The following is a 16314-nucleotide window of genomic DNA, read 5'->3' on the forward strand; positions in this document are numbered from 1 at the left end:
AGGCACGCTCGGCCGAGCGCCTCAGGAAGCTGGATGTTGCCAAGAGCAAGAGGATCATGCAGCTGCAGCGCAGGATCAATGAGCAGGTGAGCACTGTGGCTGTGAATATGGATGTTTATTAGGAGCTAAGTTAACATATTTGTACCCAAGCTGAATCTTGATTTGAGAGGTAGAGAGGTAAAAAAAAAAAAAACATAATGAAATGATATTAAACGCTAAGAAATTGTCAAAGTTCAACTGATCCCCCACTTACACAACAGAGCACGATGACAGGAAATATTACAAACCTTGGCTTTATTAGTAACATTTTTAAAATACTACAACAGTACAATGTCTCTCTGATTATAGCAATATGTGGACTTTAACAGCTATTTTACTGGTGAAATTAGTTAGCCAGCTGTTTTGCTGGCTAACATAACGTAGCTAACGTTTGCTAGCTCAGAGCTAGCTAGTTTCGTTCTTACTTTTTTCTCCCGCGTTAAAATCGTCATGAATGCAATGACGTTGGGGGTCAGGATTCCCAACTTGGGAATTCCTGAGTCCTGTATTGTCTTGAACGCACCATATGTCCTGTCACACAGCGCGTCACACACAAGTCTTTTAGCCTGCTTTTACATCCCCTGTTATACTTAGCTTGAAGTAGGCTAGTATGTCCCATTCGTATGCATACTGCATTCAAAGTACATACTTCATAAGGGCAGCTGTAATACGTACTAGCAGTAAAAAGAAGAAGTATGCGATTTGGAACAAAGCCAGGGAGTTTTGCTGTGTCAAATGGAAAGCTTGTGTGTCTTCCCACAGTATAAGGAGAACAGAGCGCTCAGTGAGAGGCTGCGAGGCCTGGAGAGAGGGGTGGAGAGACTGGGAGGTCTGGAGAGAGAGGTGGAGAGACTGCGAGGCCTGGAGACGTCCCGGGCTGCTGATCGCCTGGGGAGAGAGGTGGCCCACCGGGAGACACGATACGGTCTAAGGAAAAGTCTGTTCCACACAGAGCTCAAAAACAGCACCTTGGAGCACTCACTCACCTCCACAGAGAGGGAGATACTTGGGTAGGAGCAAATGCATGTGGATGCACCTTCTCAATTCTTGCCAAATGATGTGATGATAATGAGAGTTTCTGTCTGTTTATTAAGGTTGAAGGAAGAGATCAATGTTAAAAAACAGGGGAGAGCAGCGGAGCGCCTGGAAATACTCAGACTGAGGGAGGAGGGAGACGGTCTAAAGAAAAGTCTGATACTGACAAAGATCCAGAACAGCAACCTACAGAGCTCACTTGTCTCCACAGAGAGGGAGATACTTGGGTAGGAGCAAATGCATCTGGACAGGGCCGCCGCCAGGGGGGGGTGAAAGGTGGCGGTCGCCCCGGGCCTCGCGCTTTAGAGGGCCTCGCGGCAGGCAGGAACTTTATTTTCATTCTAGCGCTGCCACGACTCAGAGCCGTGTCGGGGGGGGGGGCTGGCGTTTCGGAGGGGAGACAGAGGCGTGTCGATGGGGGGGGGGGCGTTTCGGGGGGTACACAGAGCCATCTCTGGGGGGGGCTCGCAATGCCTATTTCGCACAGGGCCTCATATATCCCAGACGGCCCTGCACCTGGATGCACCTTCTCAATTCTTGTCAAATTACTTGATGATAATGAGAGTTTGTCTGTTTATTAAGGTTGAAGGAAGAGATCAATGCCCATCAAAAACAGGGGAGAGAGGCAGAGCGCCTGTTGACATTCAGACTGAGGGAGGAGAGAGACGGTCTGAAAGAAAGTCTGTTACACACAGAGATCCAGAACAACATCCTGCAGCGCTCACTTGTCTCCACAGAGAGAGAGATACTTGGGTAGGAGCAAATGTGGATGCATCTTCTCAATTCTTGCCAAATGATTTGATGGTAATGAGAGTTTCTGTCTGTTTATTAAGGTTGAAGGAAGAGTTCAATGCCCATCAAAAACAGGGGAGAGAGGCGGAGAGCCTGGAAATACTCAGACTGAGGGAGGAGAGAGACGGTCTAAAGAAAAGTCTGATACACACAGAGCGCAAAAACAGCACCTTGGAGCGCTTACTCACCTCCACAGAGAGGGAGATTCTTGGGTAGGAGCAAATGCATCTGGACAGGGCCGCCGCTAGTGGGGGGGCGAAAGGTGCGATCGCCCCGGGCCTCGCGCTTTAGAGGGCCTCACGGCAGGCAGGAACTTTATTTTCATTCTAGCGCTGCCACGACTCAGAGCCGTGTCGGGGGGGGGGGGGGGGGGTTGCGTTTCTGGGGGCACACAGAGCCATCTCTGGGGGGGGCTCGCAATGCCTATTTCGCACAGGGCCTCATATATCCCAGACGGCCCTGCACCTGGATGCACCTTCTCAATTCTTGTCAAATTACTTGATGATAATGAGAGTTTGTCTGTTTATTAAGGTTGAAGGAAGAGATCAATGCCCATCAAAAACAGGGGAGAGAGGCAGAGCGCCTGTTGACATTCAGACTGAGGGAGGAGAGAGACGGTCTGAAAGAAAGTCTGTTACACACAGAGATCCAGAACAACATCCTGCAGCGCTCACTTGTCTCCACAGAGAGAGAGATACTTGGGTAGGAGCAAATGTGGATGCATCTTCTCAATTCTTGCCAAATGATTTTATGGTAATGAGAGTTTCTGTCTGTTTATTAAGGTTGAAGGAAGAGTTCAATGCCCATCAAAAACAGGGGAGAGAGGCGGAGAGCCTGGAAATACTCAGACTGAGGGAGGAGAGAGACGGTCTAAAGAAAAGTCTGATACACACAGAGCGCAAAAACAGCACCTTGGCGCGCTTACTCACCTCCACAGAGAGGGAGATTCTTGGGTAGGAGCAAATGCATCTGGACAGGGCCGCCGCTAGTGGGGGGGCGAAAGGTGCGATCGCCCTGGGCCTCGCGCTTTAGAGGGCCTCACGGCAGGCAGGAACTTTATTTTCATTCTAGCGCTGCCACGACTCAGAGCCGTGTCGGGGGGGAGGGGGGGGGGTGCGTTTCTGGGGGCACACAGAGCCATCTCTGGGGGGGGCTCGCAATGCCTATTTCGCACAGGGCCTCATATATCCCAGACGGCCCTGCACCTGGATGCACCTTCTCAATTCTTGTCAAATTACTTGATGATAATGAGAGTTTGTCTGTTTATTAAGGTTGAAGGAAGAGATCAATGCCCATCAAAAACAGGGGAGAGAGGCAGAGCGCCTGTTGACATTCAGACTGAGGGAGGAGAGAGACGGTCTGAAAGAAAGTCTGTTACACACAGAGATCCAGAACAACATCCTGCAGCGCTCACTTGTCTCCACAGAGAGAGAGATACTTGGGTAGGAGCAAATGTGGATGCATCTTCTCAATTCTTGCCAAATGATTTGATGGTAATGAGAGTTTCTGTCTGTTTATTAAGGTTGAAGGAAGAGATTAATGCCCATCAAAAACAGGGGAGAGAGGCAGAGCGCCTGGACACATTCAGACTGAGGGAGAGAGACGGTCTAAAGAAAAGGCTGATACAGACAGAGCTCAAAAACAGCACCTTGGAGCGCTTACTCACCTCCACAGAGAGGGAGATACTTGGGTAGGAGCAAATGCATCTGGATGCACTTTCTCAATTCTTGCCAAATGATGTGATGATAATGAGAGTTTTTGTCTGTTTATTAAGGTTGAAGGAAGAGATCAATGCTCAAAAACAGCTCATTGGCCACCAAGAACTCACAGGAAAGTGAACAAGAGAAAAACTAGTAGGGGATAACCACAGAGATCTTATGTTCAAATGCATTTAATTTGGGAAGTAAACATTATATTACATTACACTCACTTAGCTGACACTTTTATAAAAAAAAAAAAATTAACGTAGGAAAAGCCAATGTACTACTTGCCAGAACTCACAAGTGCATCTCCTTTCTAAAACAAGTGACTAAGTGCATTGTCTTAGTCTAAGCTGCTACAGGGAGCCAGTGTAGAGAACAGAGAAGGGAAGTTTGTGGGAGAACTTGGGTGGTTGAACACCAGGCGAGCAGCAGCTTTCTGGACAAGTTCCAGGGGTTTAATGGCCGAGGCAGGGTTGCCCCAGCAAGGAGGGAGTTGCACTAGTCCAAACACGAGATGACAAGGGCCTACATGAGCACCTCGGTACATGCATTTTCCCTTTACTACTCCTTTAATATAGTGATAGTATACATCTTATAGTAGAATAATGAGGAAAAAAACAAAAAATTGATGAGTGGAAGAATTTTTATTTCAGTCAACTAAAATTAATTGTTTTAAAACTAAAAGTTTATATATTCTCACACCTAGTTTTCATTTTTTCGTTAGTTTTCGTTAGCCATAATAACCTTGATCCAGGCCCTTCTCATCTCCCGCCTGGATTACTGCAACTCCCTCCTTGCTGTGGCCATGGCGTTGGCCATTAAACCTGTGGAATTTGTCCAGAAAGCTGCTCTGTGCCTGGACTTCAACCACCCACAAAGTTTTTTCACACAACCTCCCTTCTCCGTTCTCTACACTGACTCCCTGTAGCAGCTTACATCCAGTTTAAAACTCTGATACTAGCCTGCTGGGCAATGAAAGGAACAGCTTCCTCTTACCTCCAGGCCATGATCAAACCCTACACTCCCGCCTGACCACTACACTCTGCTACCTCGGGAGGACTGGTTGCCCCGTCACTGCGAGGCCCCTGTAGTCAAATGACGCGGTCACGGCTCTTCTCTGTCCTGGCCCCACAGTGGTGGAATGAACTACCCACTGATGTCAGGACAGTAGAGTCGCAGCCCATCTTTCGCTGCAGGCTCAAAACAGACCTCTTCAAGAGGTACAGTACTACCAGGAGTAGTACTGTACCAAGTACCTATTCTATTTTTAGTTTGCTATTCTTCACTTTGCCTTCAGCACTAGATTATGCTCTTAGTCACTTGTTTTAGAAAGGTGATGCACTTGTGAGTTCTGGCAACTACTTTAAATCCAATTATTGTAAGTACCTTTGGATAAGTGTCAGCTAAATGACTGTACTATATTGTAATGTAGCTAGCTAGCTAGGTTTTAAGTGGATTAATTGGAAGGCCATAACATATTGACATCATGTTCATACAAATCAAAACATTCGCTGATTTTGTGTTTTGTGGATTGGTGTATTGCTGTTTTAAAATAAATCATTTTCATCTGGATATGTTTCACTAATAGGATAAAGATGATCACTTAGAATAACTTTGTATTGACCGGTAATGGCTCTACACTTTCAGTATCCAAGTGGTTTCACACTATGGACGTGTGGGGGAGCATGTGGTGTACACCAAGAGAATGGTATTGACCTGAATGCTTCAGGTGGTTCACATTCATTTGGGGATTTATGGTTTTTGTGTTCATATAAGAGCAGTTAAAACAGATCAGTCAAATTTGGCCTTGAACACTATAAAACGGGGGCTCATTTTAGACCTAGAACCCGGGTAACCCAGGTGAGTTGTGGCTGTGGGTGTGTATGGGGATGTTTTCCATCTGCTGGATGAACATAATATTGTCTTACCCATTCATTTCCTATAGCGGGTCATTTTACACATTCAATTCCTATGGCGGGTAATTTTAAACCCAGAACAGCACCCTGATCAGCTTGGTCTCACACTACAACAGATTCAGCTTCATCAAGGTGATCAATATTTCATCTGCAACATGCATTTTCAAGTTGGCCATATAGAACTGCTAAACTAAAAAAGCACACATTCAACAATTGTACATGCTGACGAAATGCATCACAGGCAGAGGTCTGTGCTCCCTGAGCGCTATTCTAGTTATTATCATGTTTCTGTAACACTATTTAACTGGCCACCCGAAGACCTTCATCAACATGCAATGATAGCAGTCAACCACATAGTGGCGGTGTTGCACAGAGCTCAGCTAGGAGACCTCAAACTGCAAGCAGAGGATGCAGATTATCAGATTATAAACACTATGAAGAGTGAAGATGTTCTTCTGAAACTCACACAGACCTAGGCCTGGTCTCCTACTGGTACACTGGGCTCCTCCAGATACACTGGTCTCTACTGGTACACTGCACTCACAGAAATATTTAAGCCTAACTTTTAAGATTTATGTAATTTAATTGCATGACAAATTTCCATGAATTTGCTTTAGGTAGTTTTAACATAAATGTACCTAATAAACTTTACATGATGCATATTTGTCAGTGTAATAAAACCTATTTATTTGAAATGCATAATCACCAGGTTTATGTATTCAGTATAAATAAAGTCTATTTGCTTTAAATGCATAATAATCAGATTATGTATTCAAAATACATAACGTATATTTGTTTGAAATGCATAATAATCAGGTTATCTATTCAAGATTAATAATATATTTGTTTGAGATACATAATAATGAGGCTTATGCAATAAACATAATTAAATCAAAATGCATCATTTATGTAATTTTTTGATTAACACCCAATGGATTTAAAATTCTTTTCCATTCACTTCACATCTAACAATTTCAGTTACATCAGTAGAATTTCCCCCAGTCTCTCACATACGTTTCTGTTATCGTGAGGTGAACCATAACCCTTACTGTACATATTTTGTTGTGTTTTGAATCTGTGACTTCCTGTACACAGCAGCTCAATGTAAATCAGGCTTTATACCATATTTCCATACAGCAAATGTGCTTGTTATGGTCTGTGGGCACAGCTTCAGAACTATGTAGCCAGGTGACCGTTAGGACGGCAGGCCAGTGAAGAACTGGCTGCTCAGACAGGGACGCAAACCCCAACAAGATCCCCACTTTGATGTCATCGGCCATGGAGAGGAAGCCATGAGGATGGAGGAGCATGTCTGTGAGACGGAGAGAGAGAGACAGAGAGACGTTACAGACGTGCTAGGGACATACTAGACGTTTCAATCACACACACACAAACAAACACACACACACAAACAAACACACATGCACATCATTGATTGATTGATAATTTCCTTAATAAGTGTACAGAAGTCTAGTGTTCACCCGTTTGTAGACCTCCTTGCCAACCCCATAACTGAGCATGTACTGAGATAGAAGAGAAATAAGGGGGGGGGGTTTAATCAACGGAAGATAAAAGATGGTGTCCCTTTCTTTGTCACCATAGGGAACTCTCCTTTATACTGTTTATTGAGAGAGAGACAGAGATGATGCTGCCAGCTAAGGTTGCTGCTCCTACAGTATGTGTGTGTTTGTGTGTGTCCATGTGTGTGTGAGTGTGCATGTGTGTGTGTCTGTCTGTGTGTGTGTGTGTTGGCCTGTGTGTGTGTGTCTGTTGGTGTCTATGTGAGTGTTTGTGTGTGTGTGTGTGTGTATTGATAGATGGCTCACTGTGAAGCTCATCCCCTGACAGCGTCCCTGCTGCTTGGCCTTCTCCGGGCAGAAGCAGGAGTTTGGGATGATTCCCCCAGTCCTCATAGCTGAACAGGCTGCAGAACTTGAACTGTGGAAGAGAAGACAAGGCACACAAACACAGCGGCTTGTCACACAGCCAATCAGAACACACATACCTGCTGATGCATGTTTGTGATAAGAACCCTGTTAGACGACTGGTGTCTGGTGACTAGTGAGCCAGTCTTGTCTTGTTATTGTTCTGTTTGGTGCACCAGACCTCAGATAATTTGAGGCCCTAATATTAGCTAGACAAATATTTGTCAAAGAATCATGTTATTGACATGTCACACAGCAAAATACATGATTATATCTGATGAAGGGCCAAAAAGCCTTGTATGTACGGCACTACAATATCATATAAATTCAACAAATTAATCAGAGAATATGAATCGTGTCAACATTAATATTCCTGCTACATTGGCGAAGCATTTAATTGTACCCTAACTTACACCTGTGTAATTTGCACACACAAACATACACAGACTGGATGTTCACACCGATTTGGGGGGGGGGGGGGAATTCTATCAGGTGTAAGTGGGGGGCTCTGGGGAAGAAAGGTTGGGAACCCCTGCTCTAATCCATATTGTGACACTGTTCGACAGTGTATAGCAGCCCACCATGGAAATGGAGAAAAGTAAAATCTGGTGTTGTGATCTGAGATGTTTGTGGTTGTTTCTGGCACACAATACATTTCACACTACATCTACCATGTCATGAAAATGTCATTTTTTAAATCATGAACATTAGAGATTTATTGAGCAAGAATGTGCAGTGAATATGAGGAGAGCATGGCTGGCTTCAGATAGCTCTAAGTAAAAAATGATAAATGTTGCAGCTTATTTACACTGTAGCAATCCTGCATTAACATATTAGTAGGCCTACATACTGTGATGGGAATGAGTTGTGGGACTCTGGACTGAGTGTCATGGGGTCTGGGATTGGAGTTGGGCTGCGTCTTGGCGCACAGCTGCAGAGGGTTTGATCATTAGGTTAGAGTGCCTCCTCCTTGTTATGTGCCAGGAAAAGTTGGGGTGGGGCTGTGTCAGGGCGCGCAGCGGTAGGCAATCCCCAATCAAGTAGGAGAGGATGATTTAAAACTGTTTGGTGAAGCGCAAACGAGGAATCGTTTTTTGGACTGGGGAAGAGACGGTCGGGGACGGGAGACGTCTCGATCACTGCACAGGACATTTTCTGTTTAGTTTTGTTTATGTTCTATTAGTTGTGTTGCGCATTGGGAGTAGGCTATTGGCTGTAGAGGGAGAGAGAGACTGATCCACTGGGACGCTACAGACTAGATCTGGCTGCAGTCGGAGTCGCCAGCTATTCTCCACCAAGACAAGACTACAACCACAGCGACGTTCCAGACCTTGAGTGGGCGTCTGAGAGGAGACCCAGGAGAAGACGGTCGATAGAGGGGAGAGCTGCTTACTAAAGGTAGAGGCAGGGCTGGACTGGGACAAAAAATCGGCCCTGGCATTTTTGGCCCAGACCGGCCCACCACAATCGGCCGGACACCACCCACCAGTACGAAATCCTTGCGGCCCCTTTAAATATGCAATACCACCGTACTATTTCCCCAAACCACTACAAAGATGAGTAAGTTCCGTGGACAAGTGTACCAGTGCAAATGGACGAGTGTACTCACTCACTCTTGACTCCCTGGTGGTCAGACGTGGCCGTGGAGTACACAATCTCCATACTCAAGGAACAGTTACAGTAGAAGTACAAGAAATTGTCAAAGAAAAAGCTCTGATAGAAGTCAAAGTATAATTTCAAATTATTTATTAAATTATTATTATTATTATTCAAATGTAAGTATAGAAATATATGTACAAAGTATACAAGTAACTCAAAATGTTGCCTGTGAACTCCACTGGGCTGAAAAGATCTCCTCCTCAAACAAGGCAACCTTTAAAAGAGTGAGAGGGAGAGACAAAGAGAGAAAGGTGAGAATGATAATTGATGGGGTTAAATGATCACAGTACTGGTCCAGTATCTTCAATTGAGAACAATGTAGAGAGATAGTTGCATGTATTTGATACTTACTTAGTAATAAAGGCTGCATGGCCCTCTGGATACCCTCAACAATAATGGCATCTCCTGATAGAGAGAGAGAGAAAGAGAGAGATAGAGAGAGGGGGGGAGATGAGACATGATCAATGATAAGTCATACATGATTAAATTACAGATTCAGATGATCAGAGTTGCATGAATTGTATACTTACTTACCGGAAAAAGGCTGCATGGACCTCTGAATACCCTCATCAACAATGGCATCCTGAGTGAGAAAGAGGGAGGAAGAGAGATGAGACACGATAAGTGAGATAAACTATAGATTCAGATAGTAACAATATCTTCTAGAAAATGTAAGCAGTTGCATAGATCTCACTACTTACATAAAAAAGGATGCCTGTGAAGTCCACTCCAGTTAAAAGCAAAGTGCTTCTTTTCAAACAAATGAGGGAAACCTTTGATAGAGAGAGAGGGAGAAAAGGGGAGACTGAGACATTATAATTGATTGAGTTGATCACAGTACTGGTAATTACATGATCATAATACCTTTATCTTTACTGGAAAAGGCTGCATGACCCTCTGGATACCCTCAACAATAATATCCTAACAGAGAGGGGGGGGGGGGGGGGGAGTGAGAGAGATGAGACATGATCAATGATCATTTTTAAATTATAAATGATTAAATGACAGATTCTAGAAAATATAAAAACATAGTTGCATGTATTGTATACTTACTTAGTGGAAAAGGCTGCATGGCCCTCTGAATACCCTCATCAACAATGGACAATGAACCACACAAGTTAGGGCCGGGCATCGTTTGAGAGACAGGGGAGGGGGGGTAATAATGAGTCACATGATCACACGATCTTCAGTCTAAAAAGCTGCTACATTATTATGAATAATTTTATAATAATAACAACAATTTCATATCAACTTACTATAAGTTTCCTCAGTAGCTCACTCTTCTCTGACACTTTGTCAATGACAGTGTCTGTGTCCAAAGCAACAAGGACCTATTTTTCAGTGGCCATCAACATGAAGGCTTCCAATTTGCTGGCAGACAGGCTGCTCCTCAGTCTGCTTTTGATATATTTCAGTGTTGAGAATGACTTTTTTAACCTAGCCCCTTAGTAACAGTCCTGAAAGGAGCTAGGCTTACCAGTCAACTGGCTGGTCAATTATCCATTACCAATAGGTTTTTAGCAGCCAGCCATTGGCTAGTAAATGGCTAGGGTTAATTTTGGACCATGGCCACACACGGCTAACGTTAGCCTGCTCCTCTTTTTCTTCGAAGATATAACGTTAAGAAGCCCAGCAGCAGCAACACTGCTAGGCTAGGCCAGAATAGATAACGTTAGTAATAGCGCTAGTGCTAATTGCCAAGCTAACGTGCTAACGTTAGCACTACTAGTACTGACGTTATCTGGCTGGCCTAGACAAACAGTGTTAACGCTAGCTAGCTCAAACGAAGCTACGACCCGGTTTGCTTGGCAGGGAGGTGGGTAGCTAGATAATGCTAGCTGGCGCTAGCCAGCAGATAGCCGTCACCCATATTCATATTTAGCTATAGCTTTTTTTAGCTTTCAGCTATATTTCCTTACCGTTTCAACTACACACTCCTCCTGCTCACTCTGTCCCTCCTCGGCCCTGTCATGTCTCTGTCCCTCCTCGGCCCTGTCATGTCTCTGTCCCTCCTCGGCCCTGTCATGTCTCTGTCCCTCCTCGGCCCTGTCATGTCTCTGTCCCTCCTCGGCCCTGTCATGTCTCTGTCCCTCCTCGGCCCTGTCATGTCTCTGTCCCTCCTCGGCCCTGTCATGTCTCTGTCCCTCCTCGGCCCCGTCATGTCTCTGTCCCTCCAGGGCCCTGTCATGTCTCTGTCCCTCCAGGGCCCTGTCATGTCTCTGTCCCTCCTCGGCCCTGTCATGTCTCTGTCCCTCCTCGGCCCTGTCATGTCTCTGTCCCTCCAGGGCCCTGTCATGTCTCTGTCCCTCCTCGGCCCTGTCATGTCTCTGTCCCTCCTCTGCCCTGTCATGTCTCTGTCCCTCCTCGGCCCTGTCATGTCTCTGTCCCTCCTCGGCCCTGTCATGTCTCTGTCCCTCCTCGGCCCTGTCATGTCTCTGTCCCTCCTCGGCTTCCCTGTCCTGCTCTCGGCCACCATGGCTACCAGCCACCTCTCCTTCAAGTTCATGTTCAACATGGTGTTGCTGCTCGTCGGCTGAGGCTGTAGACGTTGAAGCAGCCCCTGGCGCAAACATATCAGTAATTTTTGCACATGTTGCAGCATCCGCCTCAAGACTTTTAATCTTTTTAGCTCGTAATTTCTCTGCGCCCCCCTTGCGCTTTGGTTTACTATACTTGTCCTTATCCATCGTTCTCCATCCACTGACTTTTGGCTCTCTAACGGCCCACGCAAATGACACCTGAAACTAACAGAGGGAGGGGTGGGGCCTACATATGATTGGGCCAGCCCAGTGTCAGTATAGAAAATGGGCCAATGGGCCGCTGTCCCTGCTCTATGGGCCGTTCGTTAGCCCCCAAAGAAAAAAATATTTTTTTTTTTTTTAGATCGGCCCACAAGTAGGTCCGGCCCACCGGGCATTTGCCCGGTACGCCACATGGCCAGTCCAGCCCTGGGTAGAGGGGTGGTGATCCGGTTACACCCCTCTTCGAAGTTAAGTTTCCCCTACTGCAAATGCCCATGTTCCTGATTGGTGTGTCTGCCGATAACCTGTGGTTTACTGCTGAGCCTGTTCCTGAAAGCCCTTCTCTCCCCTGCCCTGTAGATCATCGCTGGACCCGGTAAGCGAGCCAGGCTGGAACTGCTCGCAGTACATCCTTAAACCGACCACAAGAGGGTGCAGAAGAGGCGGATGAGCAGAGACTGGGGTTGGCCAATGGGGTTGTTTTTCTTTTTTTGTGGGGATTTAAGTCTTGCAGGGGGAAGGAGTCAAGACTTTAAACTCCCCACCGTAAATATATGTTTGTCCTGTCTTGGGCCCCTTCGTGAATTCCCTCTATTTTTGAATGACTGCGACACATAGCGGTGCCCCAATAGATAGCCGATGCTCTGGGTCTGTCCCAGCCCCTCCGAGGCCCTATCTTTTCACTATCTTTTCCACTGAGTGCAGTGTTATTTTGCTTTGCGGTGCTATTCTTGAAAATCGAGTGTTTTTGCAGTGCCATTCATTGTAGTGCCCCTGGGGGATTTCTCACTTGTGTTAGTAGCTGTGGGTGATTGTGATGTTGAGTGCAGTGATGGGCAGCTACCATCCTATTTAGGCGGGAGGGCTGGGGCTGACTGTAGGGAGGTGAGAGGAGGAGAACGGGGTTGCAGTTGGTGGCAGGGCTGACTAAAAGAAGGAAGGGAAGTGAAGGAGCTCTGCTGAGATTTTACGTATTCTAATGTATTATGATGCTCCTGTAATAAAGACTATATTTTTTCCAGAAATACTTTGGTCCTGGTTTTCTGTGTGGGAGGTTGGTCAGAGAGATCCAAAACCCTGTGTGGGTGGAGAAGGGTGTCCCAAACTGTGACATACTGAGCATGGATTCACTGATTGACTGAATTGAACACAGGTGGGACTGATTGAGATGTAAGCAGACAACAGGCTGGTCAGATGAAGAGATGTAAACAAAATGAAGAAACAGTAACAGCTACAAATAAATACATAAAGTTAAAAAATCATGTCACAGAACAATGCCTGAGTATGTACATGTATTAGCATTTTTATTCTGCATCCCCCCTGGGCTTGAACTTTTGTTGAGTTACCTGCCATGTGAGAAGCCATAGATGGTTTCACACTGACTTAAGCAATCACAAGGGCTGCATGTAACTGTCACAGGTGCATTGAGGTTTCAGCAGTTTTCACAAAACCAAAGACTAAACAATAAAACCAAGGTAAACACTCGACAAGTGAAGAAGAAAAGACGGAGCTTATAAACTTACAGACTTACAAGATGGCACCGGAAACACCAGGGACTATGCACAGCTACAGCAAATGGAACAGACAAAGAACCAGATGGGAGCTACTATACATGTAGGCTAGAAATACTGTACACATACTAACAAGGCAGATGGAAACCAATCAAACCATCAGTGGCACAAGTCTCTCAATCAGAGCCAATTTAGCCAGTTGTAGTCCTAGGGTCCGCTATTGGGGCGGTGTTGCCAACAACAACAAGTACTGTACACATGTAAACATGTTGTCCCCCACCCATTATGCATGTTCCCTTGCGGTATCAAGCCCCCTGCTTCTCATTAGGCGTTTTTATACTGAGATCCCACTTTATTGCCCTGTAGAAGACCCCTCAATTTTCTGGCTTTGTTTGTTTATAATGAACCAAAGAAAGACAGCATAATGTGTGATTTTATATAGCATGCCGGCAATCTGGAATCGAGAGGCATGACCCTTGGGCGCAACATTCACTAGTTGTTAAACAAATCCATGCACCTGTATAGTCAAAAGTCCTATAATGAATGTTGAAATACAGACATACCTGGTGCTACTAATGTCACATCATTTGTATCAATGATTGACCAAAGTAAGCTCCCTACAAACCATGGTAGAGTGAATAAGAGTACAATAACGTCTCCATCTCGTGGGCAAACAAGTCCATGCTCCTGTATGGTCTAAAGTCATATACTGTAATGAATGTTGAAATACAGACATATCTAGCTCTACTAAACACCTCAAGCTCTACTCTCTGCAGATGTAGAAAGTACATTGTTTTAGTGACTTAGTCCTCTTGACCCCGTTCAGGGGCATAGGGCGTCCACCAGAGCTCTCCATCTCTCTCTCTTCTGGGCCTGGGCTTCCTGCCAGCTCACTCCAATGTTCTTCAGGTCTTGGAGTGTGGAGCGTCTCCAGGTTTCTTGGCCAACCCTGTTTCCTCTTTCCCTGTGGATTGCAGTCCAGGGTCTGTCTCGTGATGTTATTTGAGTCCTTCCTAAGGGTGTGACCTATCTTAATTCCACTTTCTGCTTTTGACGGTGGTAGCTATGTCGTCCTGGTTTGTGATCCCTCACAGCTCCTCATGTGGTCTTGATGGGCCACCATAGCTTGAGGATGTAACGCAGGCATTTGTTAACAAGAACCTGGATCTTTCTTGAGAGGCCCTCGGTTGTCTTCAACATATCGGAGCCGTAGAGCAGGACGGTCTTCACGTTGGCCCATGGATCTCAGGGAAAATAACAAAAATAGGACTAGTTAAATACAAATGTACAGTAAACATATCAAAATATACAAAGGGTAAGAATGAATAAACAAGTCAAAATAGGTTGCCTAGTAATGCAAACATATGTTGAGCCTACTGTAAATTGTGCAAAATAAAACATATCTAGAAATCAAGCTTCAGGGTCTTGATAGTGTCCTTTTTGTATTCGTTTCTTGGATTTGAATGGAGCGTCTCTGCCCTCACACTTTGTTTGATAGGTTCAGTCGTCGTTCATATTTTGTAATAATAAAATTGTTATCTGTGAATCCCTGTCTCTGTGCTTCATTTAGTTGAAGGCTCGTGTGTAGGAAACATTATGGCTATAGCTCCTGTGGAAGTCCCTAGGCGGCGCTGTCGCTCCACTACCACTCACTACACTGGCGCCGTCCGCAGCATCAGTGAGCAGAGACGGTGGTGAGTGGAGAGGTATGACGGTAAGGCTAAAAAGTTAGCATTTCCGCCATTGTGGGGTGCAGTCCAAAAATGCCCAAAACAACTCACAGAATAGTTTTGATGTAAAAGTTCAAATACATTATTGAAGATGAGCAATAGGCCTATGCTTAAAGGGCATTTCAACAAAGTTTTGTGTTGGAGTGTTATTGTAAATTGTAATTTTTACTGCAAATGTAGAAAATTATTCTTCTTATTTACTTATTATTATTATTATTATTATTACTACTACTACTGTAGCCTACTATGAACTATGCTGAGTATTGCATTAACTATGTTGAGTATTCCATTATATTAATCAGCCTAGACTGTGAAAATCCACCCATTGTGATGTAACAAAAGACATCTAGGCTACATTTGCCGATGTAACAAAAGAAATCTGTTATCTTATGAGTGTCCACTTCTACCTGCCCAAGCACATTCGGATAACGCCAGCAGCATGTCTATAGCTCGTGTAGTTGTTTTCATAACGTTTCTATTTTCACAACAGATTTATTTTACTTCAATCTACGAGCCGGTCAGTGATGTTGAGGGAGAAGCTGTGAAGATCTTTGACATGGCGTTTAACTCTCAAACTTCTGAGACAGACGTTTGGGATAGGGATGTAAGTAGGCCTATAATAGCTAATGTTGGTGTGTAGATAATTCTATAAATATATATTTCGGAGGCCTGTAGAAGAAATGTAAAATCCAGCGCGGGCCAGTATATCCATGTAATGGGGGCGACGGGGCACTGAGAATGCAGCTTCTAAAAAATCTATTTTCTGCCGCGAAACGGTTGTTGTCATCAATCTGTCTTTATGAATCGCTAGTTGTGCTTACATAGAGCGAGGGCTTGTTGTGGTTTTTCATATGCCTCTGTAATATGATCTTTAGAAACGTCTTTAGAAACGAAATAGCTTCACCACTTGCTCCAGCACGCATGCGCACAGCGCGCAAACTGGCTATTCTCCGTTACGTCTGTAGGCTACACTCGCGGCTGTTATAGTAGTAACTACAATGCAATTACATTTAGTCTACATTACATTACATTACAGTCATTTAGCAGACCCTTTTATCCAAAGGATTTAGCGTAGTCAGTGTAGGCCTACTGTTTCTCACCAGGGGTGCGTTTCCCAGAGCCTTCTTAGGCCAAGGTATACCTCTCCTCTGGAGGCTCTGCTCTACCAGGAGGCTCTGCTCAGGCATCTCTTTTGGTCCAGCTGCTGGTACAGCCTGGTACCCGTGGTCTGCGTCTGCTGGTATAGTACAGACTGGTACCACT

This window comes from Borostomias antarcticus (genome assembly GCF_949987555.1).
Source record: "Borostomias antarcticus genome assembly, chromosome: 18".
In the NCBI taxonomy this organism is placed as follows: domain Eukaryota; kingdom Metazoa; phylum Chordata; class Actinopteri; order Stomiiformes; family Stomiidae; genus Borostomias; species Borostomias antarcticus.